Source organism: Pristiophorus japonicus, chromosome 16 (assembly GCF_044704955.1).
Source record: "Pristiophorus japonicus isolate sPriJap1 chromosome 16, sPriJap1.hap1, whole genome shotgun sequence".
NCBI classification, from domain to species: domain Eukaryota; kingdom Metazoa; phylum Chordata; class Chondrichthyes; family Pristiophoridae; genus Pristiophorus; species Pristiophorus japonicus.
In genome coordinates, this window is record NC_091992.1 from 59,630,114 (window position 1) to 59,652,737 (window position 22,624).

Consider the following 22,624-nt stretch of genomic DNA (forward strand, 5'->3'; position numbering starts at 1 on the left):
GCCGTGCGTGCTGGCGGGGGGGCGCTGATCGCACGGCGTGGGACAGCACCCCCCTCCCCACCCCTAAATCTCCGGGGCAATTTCCTGGAAGCTCCCCTCTCCCTCCCTCAGATGGAAACAAAATTGTGGTCCGTTAGCACCTCTGGGGCTATAAAAAGGAGCAATTTTCCCCCAAGTTTTCGCCTCTTTTTCCCCCTCCTTTCCTAAAAGCAGTGACTCATTCTGGGATACAGATCCCCAGGGACTATCATGCCTTGGGGAGGGGATAATGGGATCAAATGGGCATTTCATTGTGTGTGAGTCCAGACAGGGAGCGTTGGAAACCTATTCAGCCATTGATGTCAGCTGTGGCTCAGTGGATAGCACTCTCGCCTCGGAGTCAGAAAGTTGTTGGTTCCAGTCCCACTCCAGGACTTGAGCTCAAATTATAGGCTGACACTCCAGTGGAGTGCTGAGGGGGTGTTGCACTGTCTGATGTGCCGTCTTTTGGATGAGACATTAAACCGAGGCCCCGTCTGCTCTCTCAGGTGGCGCAAAAGATCCCATGTCACTATTTGAAGAAGAGCAGGGGAGTTATCCCCAGTGTCCTGGCCAATATTTATCCTACAACCAACATCATTAAGACAGAATTCGTCCACCTGGGAGGGGAGATGGGACTCGGTTTAATGCCTCATCCAAAAAACAGCACCTCTTTGACAGTGCAGTACTGCAATGGACTGTGGGCCTATAATTTGTGCTCAGTCTCTGGAGTGGGACTTGAACCCACAGCCTTCTGACTCAGTGGTACCCACTGAACCATGGCTGATACCAGGAGGGTCCAATAACTGCCTGTCACAGTTCAGCAGGGGCACAGCCCACTGTCTCACTGTCCTATTCCATATGGTCGGGCGGCACACTAAAGTTAAAGAACGATTGGGTGCGTCAGACCAGTCCTCACGGGGTTAAACCGATCACCGCCTTAGTCTACTTTGAGAAGGAATGTTACAGGTTTACTTCAAGGGGAGTTAATGATTGTTTAGTTTATAGCCCCTGGGGATCTGTATCCCAGAATGAGACACTGCTAAAACAGGCTGATCATTCTGGAACAAACCCCAGCTTCATTTGATGGTTTCAAGGAGCTAATTCCAAACGAACTTGATCAAAGAAACAGAAGGCACGTCAACACTTCGAGAATTAACTGATGTTAACATCCTTTCAGAGTTCACCTTCCTTTTTCTCTTGGTTTTGTTTTAAACCGTCTACACACAGGGTAACGATTGCAGCATGAGGGAATTGGGTGTGGAGGAATCACTGGTCCTGGGAGGTCGAGAGAATGAAGTGAGCTCAATGGAGAACAGCAGTGATGGTCTCATTTCAGGTGTGTGCATGTGAGAGACAAAGAGAAGGTGTGTGTGACTATGTGAGTGAATGAGTGTATATATGTATGTCTGTCTGTGTATGACTGTGTGTGTGTGTGACTTTGTAAGTGTGTATGTGTCTGTGTGGGTGGCTGTGTTTGTGTGTGTGTAAATGTGAATTGAGTGTGAATGTGTGGTGTGGTGAGTGAGCGTATGAGTGTGGTGTGCAAGTGTGAATGTGAGTGTGTGAGGTGTGGTGTGGGAGTGTGTATGAATGTGTGTGTGGTGTATGGTGTGGTGAATGAGCGTGTGGTGTAGTGTGTGGTGTGGTGTGGTGAATGTGAATGGTGTGCTGTGTGCGCAGGTGCTCAATGAGCTGCAGTGGATGAATTAAAAGTCCTCAGATCTCAGCCTGAGTATAAAATATTCAAAAAATAAGGATAGATTTTCTGGCCCCTCATCCACAAAACCTCAGAAGGGAATGATAATTCCTTGTAACAGATTTTATTTTTTACTGACAACACAATTTAAAAGTGCTGTTGGAGGTTCCCATCGACCAGCAGTGATGTAAATCCCAGAATGGGTGCTTGGATCTCACAGGGCAGCAGCCCCTTTGACAGACGTGGTTAGATTACAGCAGCATGTCATTCAACCAAAAGAAATTTGTAAAAATGGAATAAAGCCCGCCCCTGATCTCCAGTCGGACGCTGTGTAAAGAGTATTTTTCATGAGCGAAGCAGTTCTCATTTATAACACTGGCAAACTGCTTTCCCCTTCCAGCTCCTGACCCTGTCTGAGCTCTCTGATGTGTTACTGCCTAACACATTGCAGTCAGCATCCTGTCCTCTACATTACAGAGTCAAAGTGTGGGTTCAAGCCCCATAATCCAGGCAGTCCTGAGGGAGTGCAGCACTGATCTCGGCCATCCCTGTAACAGAGCTGGATACCTACAGCATACCATACTCTCTAACCTTTATCTTTGATAGAATTAGAAGGAACTTTCATTTACATAGTGCCTTTCACCACCTCAAGACGTGAAGTATAGTTGCTGTTGAAATGCGTGAAACGCAGCAGCCAATTTGAACACTGCAAGCTCCCACAAACAGCAACGAGATAAAGGATCAGAAAATGTTTTTTTTTTTTAAGTGCTGCCATTTGAGAGACAAATATTGCCCAGGACAGCAGTGATAACTTTCCTGCGCTTCTTTGAAATAGTGCCAAGGGATCTTTTACGTCTACCTAAGGTGGCAGACAGGGCCTCGGTTTAACGTCTCATCCGAAAGACAGCACCTCCGACAGTGCAGCTCTCCCTCAGCACAAAAGAACATAAGAAATAGGAGCAGGAGTAGGCCATAAGGCCCCTCGAGCCTGCTCCGCCATTCAATAAGATCATGGATTCAGCTCCACTTCCCCGCCCGCTCCCCATAACCTCTCATCCCCCCATCATTCAAGAAACTGTCTATTTCAGTCTTAAATTTATTTAATGTCCCAGCTTCCACAGCTCTCTGAGGCAGCGAATTCCACAGATTCACAACCCTCTGAGAGAAGAAATTTCTCCTCATCTTAGTTCTAAATGGGCGGCCCCTTATTCTAAGATCATGCCCTCTAGTTCTAGTCTCCCCCACCAGTGGAAACATCCTCTCTGCATCCACCTCGTCAAGCCCCCTCATAATCTTATAAGTTTCTATAAGATCACCTTTCATTCTTCTGAATTCCAATGAGTAGAGGCCTAACCTACTCAACCTTTCCTCATAAGTCAACCCCCTCATCCCCGGGATCAACCTTGTGAACTTTCTCTGAACTGCCTCCAAAGCAAGTATATCCTTTCGTAAATATGAAAACCAAAACTGCAATCAGTATTCCAGGTGTGGCTTCACCAATACCCTGTACAGCTGTAACAAGACTTCCCTACTTTTATACTCCATCCCCTTTGCAATAAAGGCCAAGATTCCATTTGCCTTCATCACTTGCTGTACCTGCATACTATCCTTTTGTGTTTCATGCACAAGTACCCTCAGGTCCCGCTGTATTGCAGCACTTTGCAATCTTTCTCCATTTAAATAATAACTTGCTCTTTGATTTTTTTTCTGCCAAAGTGCATGACCTCACACTTTCCAACATTATACTCCATCTGCCAAATTCTTGCCCACTCACTTAGCCTGTCTATGTCCTCCTCACACATTGCCCTTCCTCCCATCTTTGTATCGTCAGCAAACTTGGCTCCGTTACACTCAGTCCCCTCTTCCAAGTCGTTAATATAGATTGTAAATAGTTGGGGTCCCAGCACTGATCCCTACAGCACCCCACTCGTTACTGATTGCCAACCAGAGAACGAACCATTTATCCCGACTCTCTGTTTTCTGGTTGTCAGCCAATCTTCTAACCATGCTAATATATTACCCCCAACTCCATGAACTTTTACCCGTGAACTTTTATCTTGTTCAGTAACCTTTTGTGTGGAACCTTGTCAAATGACTTCTGGAAGTCCAAATACACCACATCCACTGGTTCCCCTTTATCCACCCTGTTCATTACATTCTCAAAGAATTCCAGCAAATTTGTCAAACATGACTTCCCCTTCATAAATCCATGCTGACTTTGCCTGACCAAATTTTGCTTTTCCAAATGTCCTGTTCTTTAATAATGGACTCCAACATTTTCCCAACCACAGATGTTAGGCTAACTGGCCTATAGTTTTCTGCTTTTTGTCTGCCTCCTTTTTTGAATAGGGGCATTACATTTGCAGTTTTCCAATCTGCTGGCATCTCCCCAGAATTCAGGGAATTTTGGTAAATTACAACCAATGCATCCACAATCCCTGCCGCTACTTCTCTTAAGACCCTAGGATGCAAGCCACCAGGTCTAGGGGATTTATCTGCCTTTAGTCTCATTATCTTAATGAGCACCACCTCCTTAGTGATTGTGATTGTGTTAAGTTCCTCCCCCGCTATAGCCCCTTGACTATCCACTGTTGGAATATTGTTAGTGTCCTCTACCGTTAAAAACTGCTACAAAATACTTGTTTAGAGTTTCTGCCATCTCCATGTTCCCCATTACTAATTCCCCGGTCTCGTCCTCTAAGGGACCAACATTTACTTTAGCCACTCTTTTTCTTTTTATATACCTATGGAAACTCTTACTATCTGTTTTTATATTTTGTGCTAGTTTACCTTCATAGTCTATCTTTCCTTTCTTAATCATTTTTTTTAGTCATTCTTTGCTGGCTTTTAAAAGCTTCCCAATCTTCTGTCCTCCCACTAGTTTTGGCCACTTTGTATGCCCTTGTTTTTAAATTATTTTATTTCTTTAGTTAGCCACAGATGGCTAGCTTTTCTATTGCACCCTTTCCTCCTTACTGGAATATCTTTTTCTTGAGAGTTGTGTATTCTCTTTAAATGTACACCACTGTTCATCAACCGTCCACACTTCAATCTGTTTTCCCAGTCCACGTTAGCCAACACTGCCCTCATACCTTCATAGTCTCCTTTATTTAAGCTTAGTACGCTGGTTAGAGATCCAACTTTCTCACCCTCCATCTGAGTTTGAAACTCAATCATGCTCCCTCAGCACTGTCCCTCCAACATAGCAATACTGCCCCTCCGACAGTGCGGCGCTCCCTCGGTACTGCCCCTTTGACAGTACAGCACTCCCTCAGCATCTCCCCTCTGACAGTGCAGCACTCCCTCAGCACTGCACTGGGAGTGTCAGCCGAGATTATGTGCTCAAGTCTCTAGAGTGGTACTTGAATCCACAACCTTCTGATTGAAGTGATGGTCATAATATAATTTTAAAATATTTTAAAAAAGGAACAAACTAAATGGGTGTGAGGAATGAGCAGAGTGATGGGATTAGAGTCGAGAGCTCCAATTGAAGAGCTAACGCCCACACAAGCACTATTTTGCCGAAAGACCTCTCCCTGTGTTACCATTTCTATTTATATGGCACTGTAGTTGATTGTCAAGCAAACATCAGAAAACAGGAACAGGAGGAGGCCATTCAGCCCCTCGAGCATGTTCTGCCATTCAAATAGATCATGGCTGATCTGTATCTTAACTCCATTTACCTGCCTTGGTTCCGTAACTATTAACACCCTTGCCTAAGAAAAACCTATCGATCTCAGTTTTGAAATTTTAATTGACTTCCCCCCTCAACAGCTTTTTGGGGACACACAAGAAATAGGAGCAGGAGTAGGCCATTTGGCCCCTCGAGCCTGCTCTGCCATTCAATAAGATCATAGCTGATCTGATCTTGGCCTCACCTCCACTTCCCTGCCCGCTCCCCATAACTCTCGACTCCCTTATCTTTCAAAAATCTGTCTATCTCCACCTTAAATATATTAATGACCCAGCCACCACAACTCTCTGGGGCAGAGAATTCCACAGATTCACGAACCTCTGAGAGAAGAAATTTCTCATCTCTTTTAAATGGGCGACCCCTTATTCTGAAACTGTGCCCCCTAGTTCTAGATTCCCCCACGAGGGGAAACATCCTCTTTGCATCTACCCTGTCGAGCCCCCTCATAATCTTATATGTTTCAATAAGATCACCTCTCATTCTTCTAAACTCCAACAGGCCCAACCTTTCATCACAAGACAACCCTATAGACCAGTTAGTCTAACATCTGTGGTTGGGAAAATGTTGGAATAGATTATTAAAGCAGGAGCAGGACATTTGGAAAAACAAAATTCGGTCAGGCAGAGTCAGCATGGATTTATGAAGGGGAAGTCATGTTTGACAAATTTGCTGGAGTTCTTCGAGGATGTAACGAACAGGGTGGATAAAGGGGAACCAGTAGATGTGGTGTACTTGGACTTCCAGAAGGCATCTGACAAGGTGCCACATAAAAGGTTACTGCACAAGATAAAAGTTCACAGGGTTGGGGGTAATATATTAGCATGGAGAGAGGATTGGCTAACTAACAGAAAACAGAGTCGGGCTAAATGGTTCATTCTCTGGTTGGCAACCAGTAACTAGTGGGATGCTGTAGGGATCAGTGCTGGGACCCCAACTATTTACAATCTATATTAACGACTTGGAAGAAGGGACTGAGTGTAACGTAGCCAATTTTGTTGACGATACAAAGATGGGAGGAAAAGCAATGTGTGAAGCTAAGCGAGTGGGCAAAAATTTGGCAGATGGAGTATAATGTTGGAAAGTGTGAGGTCATGCACTTTGGCAGAAAAAAAATCAAAGAGCAAGTTATTATTTAAATGGAGAAAGATTGCAAAGTGCCGTAGTACAGCGGGACCTGGGAGTACTTGTGCATGAAACACAAAAGGATAATATGCAGGTACAGCAAGTGATCAGGAAGGCCAATGGTATCTTGGCCTTTATTGCAAAGGGGATGGAGTATAAAAGCAGGGTAGTCTTGCTACAGGTATACAGGGTATTGGTGAGACCACACCTGGAATACTGCGTGCAGTTTTGGTTTCCATATTTACCAAAGGATATACTTGCTTTGGAGGCAGTTGAGAGAAGGTTCACTAGGTTGATTCCGGGGATTGACTTATGAGGAAAGGTTGAGTAGGTTGGCCCTCTACTCATTGGAATTCAGAAAAATGGGAGATGATCGTATCGAAACGTGTAAGATTATGAGGGGGCGTGACAAGGTGGATGCAGAGAAGATGTTTCCACTGATGGGGGAGACTAGAACTAGAGGGCATGATCTTAGAATAAGGGGCCGCCCATTTAAAACAGAGATGAGGAGAAATTTCTTCTCTGAGGGTTGTAAATCTGTGGAATTCACTGTCTCAGAGAGCTGGGACATTGAATAAATTTAAGACAGAAATAGACAGTTTCTTAAACGATAAGGTGTTATGGAGAGCAGGCAGGGAAGTGGAGCTTAGTCCATGATCAGATCAGCCATGGTCTTATTGAATAGTGGAGCAGGCTCGAGGGGCTGTATGGCCTACTCCTGTTCCTATTTCTTATGTTCTTCTCAGGAATCAACCTAGTGAACCTTCTCTGAACTGCCTCCAATAAGGAGACCAAAACTGTACGCAGTACTCCGTGTGATCTCACCAACGCCCTGTGCAGTTGTAGCAGGACTTCCCTATTTTTATACTCCATCCCCCTTGCAATGAAAGCCAACATTCCATTTACCTGGTAAAACTACAGAATGAATAGCTGTATTTTACTGTAGCCCCGTTGCCCACTGTATGGATGTGATGCTTACGCTACCTCCGAATAACATTCCCCTGCCTCCTCTTAGTAAAAGAGTCACAATGGATAGAGGGTACCAGCAGGGAGCGGCAGATTTGATGCTCCCATGACTGGAGCCTCAGGCACATGTGAAACGAGAAGTTAGCTGGAAGGGGAAGGAGGCCACAAGTGGTCCTGATGTAACGTTAGAAGCACGACTGCCTTTGACCTTGGGATGTTTTACTACGTTAAAGGCGCTATATAAATAAGTTATTATTATTTGCAACCAACCTGGAACTTCAACCTTGCGATATCACGCGTCCAGTTACAACCCACCTACTGACATGTAGACTCACTGCTACGTGATGCTAGGAACATTAAACTCAAAACTAGAAAAAGGAGGCAGTCGGGTTGATGGACTGGGATACGCGTACGTGTTACATGGTGCGTGTCGCTCTGGTGCTGGTATTTTCCTGAGCGACACAGCCTTGAACCATTAACCATCCATTAATATGCGCACAGTTTAATTGGAAGAGAGTTGAAGGGGGAGATCTGTCATAGCACGATAAAGAGTTGTTGCTTTAAATACATCAGTTGCATGATCAGCCTGATCCCGCTCCCGATATATAATGAAGCCGCGGTGTTGGGGGAAAACAGGAAGCCCACTGTGTAACTTTCACCGAGACTTCCTTCCCATGTTTACTTGGTGCTGGCATTCCAGAGCAGTTTACAGGAAGATAACAAGATTAGCAGCAGACACCACTGAATAAAGTCTGGGCTGTTACCATGGCGCCGTCGCCACATTTGTAAACGCGCAAGAATAATCGAAATGTGAGCGTCATCCCATTGTGACCGTGCAAACACTTTACTCTCCTTAAGAGAGTCTGTGGGGACCACACATCCATAAGAACATAAGAAATAGGAGTAGGCCATTTGGCCTCTCGAGTGCTCCGCCATTCAGTAAGATCATGGCTGATCTGATCTTGGGCTCAATTCCACTTCCCCGCCCGTTCCCCATAACCCTTGCCTCCCTTAACGTTCAAAAATCTGTCTATCTCCGTCTTAAATATATTCAATGACCCAACCTCCACCGTTCTCTGGGGTAGAGAATTCCACAGATCCACGACCCTCAGAGAAGAAATTCCTCCTCATCTCCGTTTTAAATGTACGACCCCTTATTCTGAAACTATGCCCCCTAGTTCTAGATTCCCTCACGAGGGGAAACATCCTTTCTGCATCTACCCTGTCAAGCCCCCTCAGAATCTTATACATTTTTCTCTTCACAACTTGCTTTCCCATCTACCTTTGTATCATCAGCAAATCACCAGCCCCATCGATCTGACTCACCGTGTCTCCTGCCTCCCAGACAGATGCAGGCTGTTGGGTTTTGGTTGCTGGGAATTAGGCGTGGAGGTGACTTACTAGTTTGGCACCAGGATCGAGGGAATTCAGTTACGTGGAGAGACTAGAGAAACTGGGATTGTTCTCCTTAAAGAGAAAATTAAAAAGAGATTTAATAGATGTGTTCAAAATGATGTGGGGTTTTGATAGAACAGAGAGGGAGAAAGTGTTTTCACTGGCGGGAGGGTCAGTATCTAGAGGACACCGATTGGATTTAAAATAATCGGCAAAAGAACCAGAGGGGAGATGAAGAGAAATGTTTTTTATGCAGCGAGTTGTTATGATCTGGAACGCGCTGTCTGAAAAGGGCAGTGGAAGCGGGTTCAATAGCAACTTTCAAAAGGGAATTGGATAAATACTTGATAAGGAAAAATCTGCAGGGGTTTGGGGAAAGAGCAGGGGAGAGTGCTATTAATTTGATAGCTCGATCAAAGAGCCGGCACACACACAATGGGCCAAATGGCGTCTTTCGATACTGTATGACTCTATGGTTCTAATCTATAAACCTAGGGGACAGGGTCCAATCCCAAAGTGTAGGACATCACAAAGTGTTTAAAAGACATAATGGCCAGATTGGATTTGGTTTAAAAGACTGAAGATTGGATAACAGAGAGAATTTAAATGGGCATTTCTACAATGCAAAGGTTACCAATGGATCTATCTAAATGTGTAAACACATAGAGGCTGAGCCGATAGGGGATAAGGGGGTCAGGGCAGGGGGTGTCATGAACTCTGCCCTAATCATGCTGAGGTTGGCCAGGGTGGCTTTGGAGATCCCCACCGCTCCATTTCACTCTCAGGAAGCTCGGCCACTGGGCTTGGGCCTTTGGGATGGTCCCACGAGTCTGTGAGGTAGCCGGCTCAACCTCCGGACTGGGGTAAGCCGCCATTTCCGATTCCCAGCTCACTGCCCCTGCTGCAGGGTCAGGCAAACCTTGAGTTTGATCCCCCCCTCCCTTCCCCAAGTTGGCCGAATCTAGCCCGGCCACTGGACGCTAAGTATCATCTGGCCTCACAGACACGGCATGGTGTGACAAATCTGTAACTCGCCAATGCTGAAATAGTTGCTCCACACTCATGATCTGTCTCTCCCTAAAGTAACAAGGATTCCCTGAAAGAGAATCTTTATTGCAGAACGGTTATACGATGAATTAATTTTATTGTGACTTCAGGTTGCTAATTTTGAAATTAAAAATTAAAAATGAAACTCCCAACAAAGCTACTGTAATTTAATTGGTTAGCAATTTACTATAATCCCACTGAATCAGTGTTAGTCTTGGCGCAGTGTATAGCACTCCCGTCTCTGAGTCAGAAAGTCCTGGGTTTAAGTCCCACTTCCAGAGATTTGAGCACACAATACAGGCTGACACTCCACTGCAGTGCTGAGGGAGTGCTGCATTGTCGGTCGGAGGTGCCGTCTTTCGGATGAGACGTTAAACCGAGGCCCCGTGTGCTGCCTCAGGTGGACGTAAAAAGTCCCATGACGCTATTTAGAATTAGAGTAGGGGAGTCCTGGCCAATATTTATCCCTCAAACAACATACACTAAAATAACAGATGATCTGACCATTGCCGTTTGTGGGAGCTTGCTGTGCGCATATTGGCTGCCGCCTTTCCTACATTACAACGGTGACACCTCACAAGTACTTCAGTGCCTGTGAAATGCTTTGGGACGTCCTGAGGTAGCAGGCGCTGTACACATCCCGGCACTGACATCCCTCTTTCTGCTCGACGTGTGGACCTGATGCAGTTAATGAAAGCAGGCCGCGCACTGCGGGCCCCTGAGGGCAGTTTGACAGCCATCATCACTTCTGAAGGTAGTTTGGCGCTCCTTCACTACCATGATTTATTTCTAGGTGGCTGTGACCTGCGCTCTGGCCTGCTGTCTCGGCTCTGTGACTGACGAGAACTAGCTTGTTAACATTATTTATTCCCCCCGCTGCCGAGGTCGAGAACAATTCATCTGTGGCCATCGCAGCAAAGGAACTGGATGTCTTTCAAAGGGTTCAGTGTTTTGGCTGGCACGCGCCACCCTGAGGAACATGCTGGAAGGGAAGGGCGGGGCTACTGGCCAACCTGAGGAACATGCTGGAAGGGAAGGGCGGGGCCACTGGCCAACCTGAGGAACATGCTGGAAGGGAAGGGCGGGGCCACTGGCCAACCTGAGGAACATGCTGGAAGGGGTGGGAAAACAGCGGGAAAGGGCCGTCCACACAAGTGCTGTCTTTATCAAACATGCCTGCAAGCAAATTCTTCCCAACCCCAGGCCAGCTGCTGAGCTGTGCCTCAGGAAGTGTAAATCCCCAAGGTCTATAGGTGGAGGATGTGGCCTTTATTCCCGTTGAAATGCCACGCATTTTCTTGAGACAAATAACATCCTTTTTAACTGGAATGTGTCAGCTGTGTGTCAAAAAAAATCTTGAAAGTGAAACATGGAAGTGAGCCCTTAGCTCGATCGTAGCTCATTCTATGATCATGTTTGGACTGGTACGTTGGAACAGTTTTTTTTTTATTTAGGTGACTCCGTAGGACGAGGCCTCAAGATGGGCCTGAGTCCTAACTGCTCAGGTGTAAGTTGCCCGTTCTGCCATCTGATTGGTGGCCTCGCAGTCCCGCACCATCAGCTTTGTGGTATTCCCAGGGTTTGTTGCTGGATGGGACATCCTGGTGGGTCACTTCTTACCGCGAGACACAACATTGGCAGCTGAGAGTTTATTTACAACAACTTGTGTTTATATAGCGCCGTAACGTAGTAAAACATCTCAAGGCACTTCACAGCAGTGTTATAAGACAAAACAAATAAATTTGGCACCGAGCCACATGAGAAGCAATTACGGCAAACATGGTCAAAGAGGTAGGTTTTAAGGAGGAAAGAGGCGGAGAGGTTTAGGCAGGGAGTTCCAGAGCTTGGAGCCCAGGTAGAAGGCACGGCCACCAATGGTTGAGCAGTTATAATCAGGGATGCTCAAGAGGGCAGAATTTGAGGAATGCAGATATCTCGTGGGGTTGTCTCGGGAGGATAAGACATCAACGGGAATGTCAAGTAAGAACAGTGGAAAGAGCAGAAACAGCAAAGACTGAAAGCTAAAGAGATGTGATTTACTGTATCAACATAAGGAAGGTAGGTGACGGTGAAGGGAATAATACAGAGAGATAGCAATGTGGAATGAGAGCCGAGCAGGTGAGAAGAACTTATACCAGAAAACTTACATTTGTATAGCTCCTTTCACATCTTCAAGACATCCCAAGGGACTTCACAACCAATGAAGTGTAGTAGTCACTGCTGCAATGTAGGCAAATTTGTACACAGCAAGATCCCACAAACAGCAATGTGATAAATGAGCAGATAATCTGTTTGGGTGATGTTGATTGAGCGCCAAGGACACCAGAGACACCTCCCCTGCTCTTCTTCAAAATAGTGCCTTGGGATTTTTTTATGTCCATCTGAGTGGACAAACGGGGCCTCAGTTTAACGCCTCATTTGAAAGACGGCACCTGCGACAGTGCAGCACTCGCTCAGCACTGCACTGGGAGTGTTAGACAGAACTGTGGGCTCAAGTCCCTAGAGATCAGAGGTATATTCACTGGGCTTTTTCATAAAGATTAACACCAAGTCTTCCATACCCAAGGCTGTGTATGCCTACACGTGCTTTCGTGGTTTATTCAGCTTAAGGGCCTGCAGCCAATATGACAGTGAAAAGATTTCTATCTTCCAACAGTGAATCAGATCAGCTGCATCAAATGGATCGGAATTGTACAACGCTGACTGGATTGGGATGTAAAGCAGTGCGATAACAATGGGGTGACACTGTATTTAAAATCAGCGAGCTGCTGGTGCAGTAAGTTTACATGTTTCAAATAAGCATTTGATGTTCCCCCTGGGACCCAGCTTCATCTCCAACCTAAACATCTCCAATAACTGTTTTGTGTCGCTAGGGTCCCTGGGCAGCATCTGCACAACACAATTCTCCAGTTGAAGTAATTGGTAGAAGGCTTAGAAGGGGATTTGAGGGGAAATTTCTTTACCCAGAGGGTGATGCGGGTCTGGAACTCACTGCCTGAAAGGGTGGTAAAGGCAGAAACCCTCACCGCATTTAAAAAGTGCTTGGATATGCACTTGAAGTGCCGAAACCTGCAGGGCTATGGACCAAGAGCTGGAGAGTGGGATAGCTCTTTGTTGGCCGGCGCGGACACAATGGGCCGAAATGGCCTCCTTCCGTGCTGTAAATATCTATGATTCTATGAACTCTGGCAGTTAATGCAAGTGACTGTAGAATCCCAGGATGGATGGGGAATTCCCTGGGGGTGACACAGCACTTGTTTATCGGCCGCAAAACGGGAAATGCACGATGGTCCAATTCCCCGGCGCTATGCCCTGCGCCCCAAGAGCGCCTGAAGGAAATCCAACACCATTTTATGTTTCTACTTCAGCTTTCTTACATTTGAGAGTTTTTTCCTTTTTGCATATATTTCTAGCCCAGTTGTAAAATGTCATGAAGTCAATTTTGGAATTGCACACATCGTAGTACCGAGGGAGCACTGCACTATTGGAGGTGCCGTCTTTCAGATGAGACGTTAAACCGAGGCCCCATCTGTTCTCTCAGGTGGACTTAATAATTGGCCAAAGTGAGAGAAACGAGGAATAAACTCACATCTATCTGAGCTAAAGATCTGCCCCCATTTGTACCTTTATTTAAACACCGCTGATTAATTCCAATCCAGTTGGTTTGATTCAGATCAGCCTGTGTTGATAATTTAGCTGAGCTCAAGAATGCAGCGAGGGAGTGGATGGGCGGGTTAAAGAGACACGGTCAAAATGGAATTTGTCGGAATGATCGATTTACGATAAATGATCACTGTGACAGGTCTGGCCTTTTACTGCAAGTTGCATACAGACATCACGCCGACTCAGGAACCCTGGAATGGATGGGGGAGGGGGATAAACAATTTGCTGGCAGCGCTCGGAGTGATGGCACCTGTTGAAAAAGAGGGACTCACTGTGTAATGTATTTGCTTCATGGGTTCTTTGATTAAGAATTCATAGCAACACATTGCTATTAAGAACTAGTTGGTTTATTAGCAAAAGGTTTAACAATCACACTGCACATTACCAGTTCATCCACCAGGCTCACAGCCACATGCCTTATCTTGGATCCCCCGAACTCAACAGCTGGGGTTTTATTGAGTCTTGTGAACATCATGTGACTGGCTGAGCCAATCCCAATTCAACAGCTCTACAGACCTGTGAGCATATTCATGGGTGCATACATTACAACACCGCAAACAAATTGCCTCCTTGTCAGGCCTCGCAAGATGGAAACTCCAATCCAAAAGCGAATAAAGAGCTTTTTGTTCAGAAATGGGGATCGCAAGGTGAGCTCTTTGAGATCAGGGGCATGGCCGGCAAGCAAGCAGCCTCGTTGGTCCCCAGGCAGGTGCAGGTGACTCCTTAGCCGCAGCAGCTTTGACCTCAACACCTGCTAATCACGACTATTACACATTAGTTTGCGCTGGGGAATTATCCTGCCAATGGACCAAGACCTAGCTCTGTCACGCCCGTGTGCGGCCACCACATGTTAAAAAAAATCCACGCACAGGTATCTTCCACCCTTCAGGATGTAGTTTAGGACCTGGAATATTAGGTCCTTCATTGAAACACCTGTGAACTAATTCCTTTTTGGCATGGAAGCAAGTCATCCTCGATACGAGGGACCACCTATGGTGATGATGATGATGGTGTGTGAGAGGAGAAAGAGGAGTTCCCATTGCTCCGATCTACGGATTTAAGATCGACAGCTTGGTGCGGGAGGCCTGATGGGGGTTTTAGTGCTGAATTGACTTCAATGGAGAAGCAGACACTACAATCATGTGTGTTTAAAAGATACAGGGTGATCTCACTGCCTACTTCCTGCTCCCAATGGGAAACATGCCATTCCCAACCCCGCACATTGTGTCCAACCTTTTATGGATCCAAAGTTACGGGATGTGAGTGCGCAAATCTCAGAGTCCACACAGTTCAATGAGCAAACAAGCATCAGTAACAACATGGATTTTTGTAAAAGAAAACCAACATTAATGAAGGACTTTCAACATTCAGTGTAAGATTGTTTTCATAAACAACGCATTTAGGTTTCTGGCATTTAGGAAACAGCTACCCTCCCATTGCCGTCGCACACGCCCACATATCACCTCAGTACAGCGCAGCCCCCCCACCTCAGGGAGCAATCAGTACAATGGACACCGTCAGTGAAGGAAGCTGGGCTCCATCTTACTGAAGCAAAACCTCTCTCGGTCGCGATTTGGCTGCTACTGATAGATTTACAATTTGAGCCCCCTAATCAATTGCTCGCTGGACGCTTGTCAACATCCTTATCGAAAACTGCATCTGCCAGGTGAGTCTAGTGCATACTGTCACACTGCAGATATCTGCCGATATTGCCCTTCCAGACTTGACTATTCCAACGCACTGTTGGCTGGCCTCCCACGTTCTACTCTACGTAAACTAGAGGTGATCCAAAACTCGCTGCCCAGTGTTCTAACTCGTACCAAATCCCACTCACCCATCGCCCCTGAGCTTGCTGACCTACATTGGCTTCTGGTTAAGCAATGCCTTGATTTCAAAATTCTCATCCTTGTTTTCAAATCCCTCCATGGCTTCGCCCCTCCCTATCTCTGTAATCTCCTTCAGCCCCACAATCCTTCGAGGTGTCTGCACTCCTCTAATTCTGCCCTCCTGAACATCCCTGATTATAATCACTCAACCATTGGTGGCCATGCTTCTGTGGCCTAGGCCCCAAGCTCTGGAACTCCCTGTCTAAATTTCTGCAACTCTACCTCTTTTTCCTGCTTCAAGACGCTCCTTAAAACCTACCTCTTCACCTGCACTAATTTCAACTTATGCGGCGCGGGGTCAAATTTTTAGCGTATAATACTCCTGTGAAGCACCTTGGGCCGTTTAACTATGTTAAAAGTGATATATATACACAAGTTGTTGTTGTTGTTGTTCAAACTCAACGATGCTCCCATTTCGCTCCGTGCCCTGAATCAGGGAGCAGCCTTTTAAACATTTAACCATTGTTGTTGAGTTCTGGGCATCCCATCACTACCTTTTGAAAGTCACTTTCTCCCTTTCAATTTACCATCACTGCCAACGATGTGGTCATCACTCACGCAGGTGAGAGAATTCAGTCTTCTGGGCCGGGGACCTTGATTTCTTAAAGGGGCACCGTCATTAGGTGAGTTTACAAGAATGAGAGATGATATCACTGAAACATACAAATTGATGAGGGTAGATGCTGAGAGATTGTTTCCCCTGGCTGGAGTGTCTAGAACTAGGAGGGACAGTCTCAGGATAAGGGGTTAGCCATTTAAGACAGAGATGAGGAGGAATTTCTTCAATCAAAGGGTTGTGAATCTTTGAAATTCTCTGCCCCAGAGGGCTGTGGATGCTGAGACTCTGAATATATTCAAGGTTGAGATAGATAGATTTTTGGCAGCTAGGGGAAATCAAGGGATATGGAGATTGGGCGGAAAAGTGGAGTTGAGGTCGATGATCAGCCATGATTTTATTGAATGGCGGAGCAGGCTCGAGGGGCCGTATGGCCTACTCCTGCTGCTATTTCTTATGTTCTAATGTAATTAATTCATTAATGAATTAGGTGCAGAGGAGAATGGTACCAGTGATGAGGGACGTCGGTTATGTGGAGAGACTGGAGAAACTGGGATTGTGCTCCTTCGAGCAGAGAAGGTTAAAGGAGATTTACTAGAGGTGTTCAAAATCATGAGGGGCTTTGATAGAGTAGCCGTATACTGTAGCCATATAAGCTGCGACTAGATAGGTCAAAAACTGTTACCACTGGGTTGGGAGCCAGAGGACACATTTAAAATAATTGGCAAACGAGCCAGAGGAGAATATTTTATACACAGTGAGTTGTTATGAGCTGCAATTCTCTGCCTGAAGAGTGCTGAAAGCCGATTCAATAATAACTTTCAAGGAGGAATTGGATAAGTACTTGAAAAGGAAAAAAATGCAGAGCTATGGGGAAAGAGTGGGACTAACTGCATAGATCTTTCGAAGAGCCGGATGGCCTCTTTCTGTGCTGTATGATTCCAGGATTCTATGCCTTTCACAACCTATTAAGAATTAATGTGCATTCTCTGGCTGCTGAGTAAGAAGATGAAGGGGAAAAGAGCACTGAATCTCACCTTGTTGGATATCCCCAGCTGAGCAGGATGTGCTTGGGGCAGCAAGGATCACAGGTGAAGGGAGGTGGGCTACAAATACCTCAGGGTGTACAAGTAGCTGTACTTTAGATGGAGTGAATCAAAGTTGGATTGGATAGGCTGGGTTTGTTTTCTTTGGAACAGAGGAGGCTGAGGAGAGACCTTATTGAGGTGTATAAAATTATAAAGTGGATAGGACGGACCTATTTCCCTTAGCAGAGGAGTCAACACTAGGGGGCATAGATTGAAAGTAATTGGTAGAAGGTTTAGAGAAGATTTGAGGGGAAATTTCTTCACCAGAGGGTGGTGGGGGTCTGAAACTCACTGCCTGGACGGGTGGTAGAGGCAGAAACCCTCACCACATTTAAAAAGTACTTGGATGTGCACTTGAAGTGCCATAACCTACAGGGCTGCGGACCAAGAGCTGGAAAGTGGGATTAGGCAGGATAGCTCTTGGTTGGCCGGCGCGGACACGATGGGCCAAAATGGCCTCCTTCCATGCTGTAAATTTCTATGGTTCTCTGATTCTATGAAAGTAGAGCTTCAGGTCGTTATTTACTTATAAAAATCAGACTGTATAAGAATCACCCCATAGTAGGTATGGTAGCCGAGCGGTTCTGGCAATGGACAAGCAATCTAAAGATTGTGAGTTCAAATCCTATCACAACACGTTATGAAATTAAATTCAATAAATCTGGCTCCAATACAATGACCATGACGCTACTGGAATGGTTCACTCCAGTGCTTCAGGGAGGGGAACCGCTACCTGGTCTGGTTCACACGTGTCTCCAGTCCCACACTATGTTGTTGACTCTTCAGGCCATGAGTGCGGCCCTGCCAATATCATCCCAAAAGCAACCAAGAAACGTGCCAACCTACAAAACTAGTAAGAACAGACCAACAGCTTCAAAGAAAACCTGACACCCAGCCCTAAAAACTAACGACCCCGGCATGGACTGTGACAAATTATCATTCAGCAATACCCAACACCTGAGCACTTGTATTTGTGGGAAAACCCTGAGGGGACAACTCAACTATCAAAGGCACAACATTGTGAAAGGGGTTGGTCCAGCGGAATGTTCTCATGGAAAGTTTAGATTTTTTATTTACATTAAAAAATGATGCATTCTGGTTAATTTAAAGCACTTTCATATTTCACAACTGCTAGATTTTTAAATCTTGAAAATCCAAATGTTTTCTCTTTTTTTAAGATTTTTTAGAAATGAGGTGTGGTGGGGTGGGAGAGGGAGGAGGGAATTGATACTCTGCTTGCTCTATGAACATCTAAACATTTTTTTTCTTACCTCTTCCTTCTGCCCCCTCTCCTCAATGGCACCCTTACCCCAGTACTGCTGCTGCTTGAAGTTCTCACACGACTTGCAGAGGCCAGAACCACTTCCACTCGCGGCGGGAGAACATAAGAATTAGGAGCAGGAGTAGGCCCTTCGGCCCCTCGAGCCTGCTCTGCCATTCAATGAGATCATGGCTGATCTTCTACCTCCACTCCACTTTCCTGCACTATCTCCATATCCCTTGGTTCCCTTAATATCCAAAAATTTATCAATCTCTGTCTTGAATATACTCAACGACTGAGCCTTCACAGCCCTCTGGGGTAGAGAATTCCAATGATTCACCACCCTTTGAGTGAAGAAGTTTCTCCTCATTTCAGTCCTAAATGGGCAATCCCTTATTCTGAGACTGTGACCCCTGGTTCTAGACTCCCCAGCCAGGGGAAACATCCTCCCTGCATCTAACCTGTCAAGCCCTGTAAGAATTTTGCTTGTTTCAATGAGATCACCTCTCATTCTTCTAAACTCTAGGGAATATGGGCCTAGTCTACTCAATCTCTCCTCATAGGACAATCCCCCCATCCCAGGAATCAATCTGGTGAACCTACATTGCACTTCCTCTATAGCAAGTATATCCTTTGTTCGGTAAGGAGACCAAAACTGTACACAGGACTGGGAGCAGGACCGAGGTGGGAGGGGTCATTCCATATTCATTTCTGTCTGGGCCAATGCTGGCACTAGGACTAGACCCCCCCCAAACACTGACCATCAGCGAGATACTGATCGGTTTACACGTGAGCAGCAAAGGCTTCTGACAATCTAAGTGTATCTGTTACATCGCTCGGCTGATTTCTATAAACCATGGGATGTGATTTCTCCTACGCAATAAATAAACTCGACCGACAGTCACATGATTGACTGCAAGCCAAGCCACACACACCCCCTACACTTCAACACACACAGCACTGCGATATAGAAACTGCATGAAGTACCCAGTGAAGAGAATAAGGCCAACACAACACACTGGAACACTGGCATCTTATCAAATATCGTAAGCCCAGGCATTTGCATCTCATTAACTTCAGAGACTTGAGGTGAAACCTTGTCCAAAGATAGTAATGAAGGTCACTTCTCACTTCACACAACCAATTAAATTCTTGGGCATCTGCAATTCATTGAGCGCCTGTGTTCAGCATCAGATTAAAGGTTCTTGTGCTGTTCACGGGAAGCTTGCTGTCTTTATTCTAACGACCCATTACTTTGTGTGATGTTACAGCTGCCACTAACTCTCTGGGTTCTTCCTTCATTGGAAAGCCTCCAGGCCTTTTTTTCTTCCTTTAATAACTTTGAACACTGCAAAAATGGAAAGTCTAAACGAAATGATGATATTGCAGTATGTAATGTATGCACCTTTGACTGTGCACCACTTGAGTATGCTCACAGGCTGGTAGAGCTGTTGAATTAACTGGTCCAGGCAGAGGGCGGTCGAGTGGGTCGTTCAGCCTGACTGCCTGCCTCTCTTCCGCGGCTACGCTCGCGCCAGGGTGTCCCTGGAGATGGAGCACATGGTGTTCACCGGTACGCTCGCGGCCTTCCACAAGAGGTGGGCACTGGAGGAACTGGAATGCATCATCACCCCCGGCAACCAAATTTTAATTTGATCGTTTATGGTTTACTTAAAGTTTTATTGTTAATTTGTCTGTTCTAGTGTCCTTTTAATCAGGGGGCACACGGCTTTATCTGTTAACCAAAAATAGTTGTACAGCTGTTGAGTTGGGAGTGGCTCAGTCAGTCACGTCATGTTCACAAGACTCAATAAAACCCCAACCAGTTGGGTTCAGGGGATCCATGATGAGGCAGGTGGTTGTGAGCCTAGTGGATGAACTGGTAATGTGTAATGTGATTGTTAAACCTTTGCTAATAAACCAACTAGTTCTTAATAGCAATGTGTTGCTATGAATTCTTACGCAAAGAATCCATGAAGAAAATACATTACACAAAATTATTCCTGGTGTCTGCTACTATACAGGTTCAGCCCACCGGTCATGGAAGGCCCTGAGCAGGGCCAGCTGGGCGTGGACAAGTCTGTGGAAGAGAAGCAGGCAGCCAGAATGACCTCTCCCCCTTCCTCCACTGGGCCGCTTTCATCCTGGACCTGTAGTAGTCCACCTTGACCAGGCCATAGGAGCAGACTAAACAAAGGCCCTCCAACTTGCCCCTCCCCCACCTCCTCGCTGCACTAGCTTTTTAGGTTTAGGGCATGCTTGCGTTGAGGTACCATAATATCCATCAAGGGAGTCCTGAAATAAATACGCCACCCAAACTGGACCCAAAACCCCAGCACACCAAGGGCTGAGATTCTGGAGCTGGTATAAACCTGTAATGTATTTGCTTCATGGGTTCTTTGCTTAAGAATTCATAGCAACACATTGCTATTAAGAACTAGTTGGTTTATGAGCAAACGGTTTAACAATCCACTACACATTACCAGTTCATCCACCAGGCTCACAACGCCTGCCTCATCTTGGATCCCCCAAACCCAATTGGCTGGGGTTTTATTGAGTCTTGTGAATATTACGTGATTGGCTAAGCCATTCCCAACTCAACAGCTCTACAACTATTTTGTGTAGAAACAATCAAGTGCCCCTGATTAAAGGGGGGGAGGGGGCACACTCCAAGAACTTTTCAAGTGCCCCCTTGTTTTGTTTTTTGAGGGCACTAAAACCACAAATCATACAAGTGTCCCCTGGCTAAAGGAGGGGGGGGCACTAAAACCAACAAACTAAAACAAATTAAACTTTGCACATGGTTCAAATTAAAATTTGGTTGCCGGGAGTGATGATACACTCCAGTCCCTCTGGCGCCCACCTCTCGCGGAAGGCCACGAGCATACCGGTGGACACCGCGTGCTCCATCTCCAGGGACACCCTGGCTCGGATGTAACCGCGGAAGAGAGGCAGGCAGTTGGGCTGAGTACAACAGCTATACAAACCTGTGAGCATACTCACCGGTGCATACATTAGAAAACCCACCGAGCGTCCACTCACCAGATCAATACTGCTTTATTTGGCACCAGCGGGGGCAAGAGATTGTTCTTGTATACCTTTGAAAAGTGGGCGTTGAGCTCCAGAATTGGTACGTTTACAGCCTAAAGTGCTACCGAGTCTCAGACCAGACCAGGAAGGTCTCAGGGTTCATGGTCAGTTTGTGCTCCAGTGATCTCATCTACAGTTAGCAGCTGAGTTGCCATATTTGGCCATCATACCCCCTGACTAGGGAGTTAGGGCAGGAGTGAGGGGAGAGCATTAGCCGGGGGGGGGGGCCCACTCCTGAATCACTATCCAATGCCTTCACTTGCACAGTTTGTACTTGTGAACTTCAGGAAGGGACAGAATAGCTTGCCGCTGCCAAGTTTCACACATGAAGATTGTCCCCGGAAAGCATCTGGTACAATCCAGCAACCCTCACCGCCTAACGGAGCGAGGGGGAGGGGCGGAGGTACAAAGGCGCCCATTTTTCCAGCATCATTCACAAATACCGAGGACAGATGGCTCTGGACTTCAAATAACCAACAGTTTTATTTTGTCACTAGAGGTTGGTGAGGAGACTTGTGGTGCTTTTTAGGTGCGGTTACACTCAACTATTGACAGAATTCAGTGTTGTGTGGAAACACAGTCTATGTGTAGATACTTGCTGTCTTTGCAAGGCTTATGTCCTGTCTTTGACAAAAGGCAGTGTAATTGGCATGAGGCACCATTTAAAATGTCAATTATGATCACTTTACTATCAATTGCTTTCAGCGTTATGGCAGTAAGCTCAGTCTAAGGAAAAGTAGGAATCGAGAGATCTTTTCACAAGTTATATATTGAAGATTTCTCTTGTAATTAGGGATTCAGAGGACCAGCTACTCACTGAAGAGTTAACACGCAGTCAAAGCAGCCCGAGACTGCATTAGGCCCTACAGGCCCGTTACCAGCGGCAACGAGCTGCAGCCCACCACAGAATTAAGCCAATCTCCTGCAGACCTGATCGTTAACCCTTTACCACTGAAGATTCTTTTAGTTCACAGCACATTGTGACTGGCAGAATCCTGGCCTGCATCTTACACAAGATATCTTGGAGTGCAACGAGGGCAATTTATTTATACTGCCGTCTATGGGCCACTATCCGCCTGGTAGATTCACTCTGGTCCATGTCGCCAATCCAGCCTTGATGCAATCCAGACTCAGAGCTA

The 22,624-nt window shown here is 46.0% G+C and overlaps 1 protein-coding gene across 1 annotated transcript in view; it reads right to left on the bottom strand.

The window, feature by feature from the left end:
• Positions 1-22,624, bottom strand: part of LOC139226534 (sphingosine-1-phosphate transporter SPNS2-like) — a 133,176-nt gene that overhangs the window by 76,188 nt on the left and 34,364 nt on the right. The window lies entirely within an intron of this gene.